Source organism: Meles meles, chromosome 1 (genome assembly GCF_922984935.1).
Source record: "Meles meles chromosome 1, mMelMel3.1 paternal haplotype, whole genome shotgun sequence".
Lineage (NCBI taxonomy): Eukaryota > Metazoa > Chordata > Mammalia > Carnivora > Mustelidae > Meles > Meles meles.
Genome location: NC_060066.1, coordinates 130799925 through 130803122, shown reverse-complemented (window position 1 = coordinate 130803122; position 3198 = coordinate 130799925). Strand labels below are relative to the sequence as shown.

Below are 3198 nucleotides of genomic sequence, written 5' to 3'. Positions count from 1 at the left end.
ATTAAAATCCTTGGTCAGAATGGTAATCAAGTGAAATGTAATATTAGCCTAGTTCTAATTTTAGATCTTGGACAAAGCTAAGAATAGCAAGGACCACATGGAGCTCTTGTGCAAAGGATCAAGTAATAGATAACATGTGCATGCGTTCTGCACACGGCCAAGGCTGCATACAGCCATTATAAAACTCTGAGGCGTAACTAGTCTAGACTCCTGAAAAAAATAACTTATTGGAAGTCCTTCCACTTTTCATAACTTACACATTTTGAATATTTAATAGAATATAATGCATCTATTCCAAGCAGAGAACCTTGAAAATATGAGAATGTTTGGCATTACAAAAAACCTAATTGGTAAACCACAGATCTATAAATATGAAACTAAAGGTAATATCCTTCACAAAACAGGAAAAGTGAAGATGTAGATGAGTACCGGTAACTGAGGAGCTCCAAGCACTACTGCATTCAGGCTTCAAATTTACTTATCTCTCATTCTTTATCTCTTCAGCCTTCATAGATAGGAGATAATTCTAGGTTTAAAAAAAATTATATTTTTTTTGTCTTTTGTTTTTTAATGCTATACATTTTTATTTATTTTAGGTAGGCTTCACACCCAGTGTGGAGCCCAACATGGGTCTTGAACTCATGATCCTTAGATCAAAACCTGAGCTGAGATCCAGAGTCGGATGCTCAAGCAACTGAGCCACCTAAGTGCCCCTATATTTGGTCTTTGAATTCGTACTATAAGCACATAGAACTAAATTCAAAAGATAATGAATCCCACTTAACCTCACCTCCAGCCATTTTGTTCTCCTGTATGAAGTCAACCACTAGTGCCAATTCTACATGTGTCCTTCTGAAGATGGTCTGTGAATTTACAAACATAGATATGCCTATATTCACGAAAAGCACTCTCCATAGTTTGACAACCCCCAATTAGTGAACCCCACTTTACCAAAGTAGAATTAGGAGAAAAATCCCAGCCACCCTTACTACAGAAATGGGGAATGTGAGTAAAGTTCATGTGCTTGGTTTAGAAGAAAAGAATGTGAGGAAATCATCTGAGCGTCTAGAGTCCAATTTGCTGGCGAAGTACAGCAGAGGCAATACATTCTGGGGTTAGTTTTAGCAGATTGAGTTTCCTGACCACAGTGGATGCAGCTGGTTCTGGGGGCAACTGCAGCAGCCCCCTAACCAGGCCAGTTCTATGGTATAGTTCTAGGACTTGTTCTATAAACTAAAACTCCTTCTTACTTAAACATGTCTGGCAGAATCCCATCATATGGCTCTAAGAAACTGACACAACTATTTTAACTCTTTTTTGTTATATTTCCAAAAATATGCTTATATTGCTATTTCATACACCAATTTCAGAACAATCTATTGATTTCATACACGAATGATGAAAGTTCTGTGGTCTTAAACCACCTACTCACGACCATATACCTCCGCTCCCCTTGTCCTCCCAATATAGTTATGTCATAATTTTTCTTAAATCATTAGTGTTTATTATGCAAATATTACTCATAGCTGAACCAAATAATAGAAATAATTACATTCCTTTCTTTTTGTACTTTTTTGTTTTTTTCCTGGAGTTAAGTGTACTTTTTTATTTGCTCAATTTTCTGTGTACCTATCACTATATTTTTATATACTTGTCTCTTCCTCCAACCAATTTATTGAACATCACAAAATTCTATATACAAAGTGACCTGAACCATGTTTCAGAACATAGTCTTTTCTTTTTTTTTTTTTTAAGATTTTATTCATTTATTTGACAGACAGAGATCACAAGTAGGCAGAGAGGCAGGCAGAGAGAGAGGAGGAAGCTGGCTCCCTGTGGAGCAGAGAGCCCGATGTGGGGCTTGATCCCAGGACCCTGGGATCATGACCTGAGCTGAAGGCAGAGGCTGTAAGCCACTGAGCCACCCAGGCACCCATTTTTTTTTTAAGATTTTATTTATTTATTTGACAGAGAGAGAGAGATCGCAAGTAGACAGAGAGGCAGGCAGAGAGAGAGGAAGAAGCAGACTCCCCACTGAGCAGAGAGCCCAATGCAGGGCTCGATCCCAGGACCCTGAGATCATGACCTGAGCCAAAGGCAGAGGCCCAACCCACTGAGCCACCCAGGTGCCCCAAAACATGGTCTTCTCTAATATTTTGATAGGTCTGTCCACTGAGTATCCCAAAACAGCTTACTCTAAAATTAATAGAAAATTGCCCAATACACCTAAACAAATGGCCTAACTGTTGGAACTTCATACTTTTGTAAGATAATTAACATAGACAGGATTTAACTCCTATGACAGGCTGCTGGAGAACTGCTGCGAGATGTCAAGAGGCCATTTTGTGCACTGCCACTGTGATGCCATCATGTTCCTGGATCATATGGTTCCCATTATTCGATTCTTGACAACCACAGGAATGTCAGTGGGGTGTGAGGTTAGCTTAGCTGCTTGCTGGGCTAGAAGAGATATCACCCCAGCATGCTCATCTGACAGGGCCCCATGGCAGCCCAGATCAAGCCCCTGTGAATCTGTGCACAGATCCCTAACAATGGATGGATTCTTCACTCTGTCTTCTAAGTGCTGCTCTAAAGTCATCTCCATCCTGTCTGCCATAAGCCCTAGCCTATATCTTTACACACCTGAATATCCTTGGAAAATTCAGTCTCTCAGTGCATCAGTTTCTTATTGACAAAAGGTAGCTAAAAACAAGACCTCTTCATGGGCTTTTGTGAGGATTAAATGAGTTATCATACAAAAGAGTTAACATACAAATATATATATATATCAGTGTCTGATAGAAGTATTCAAAAGAGGTTAGTTCTTATTACTACCCTCCAATAGTAAAGCCAAAAAAGGAGAAGATGGGAATGGAAATAATTGCCATATGATCATAGGGAGAAGGTTAGCTAACTCTGAAAGGGTTTTCTTCTGAGAAATAGACAAAATCAAGGAGAAGGAAATTTTACAGTGAAGGCAAGGTAAATAAGCGGCTTCATTCTTCACGCAAAGTTAGGTATCTCATTTTATAACGTTACACAAATTGGTTTCTCTTTTCCTTCTATCATTGTGTGTTTTCCGGGTGCTTGGTGCCCAGGTGTGCATTCTGAGGTCCCACAGGGATTTAGTTCATCAGAATCCATGGCCCCAAGTCCAATTACAATGTTTATGTTTAGAAAAAGCAAACAAATCTAGGA

The 3198-nt window shown here is 39.2% G+C and overlaps 1 pseudogene; it reads right to left on the bottom strand.

The window, feature by feature from the left end:
- Nucleotides 1–2330: 2330 nt before the first annotated feature.
- Nucleotides 2331–2605, bottom strand: LOC123948555 (annotated as a pseudogene).
- Between the last annotated feature and the right edge of the window lie 593 nt (nt 2606–3198).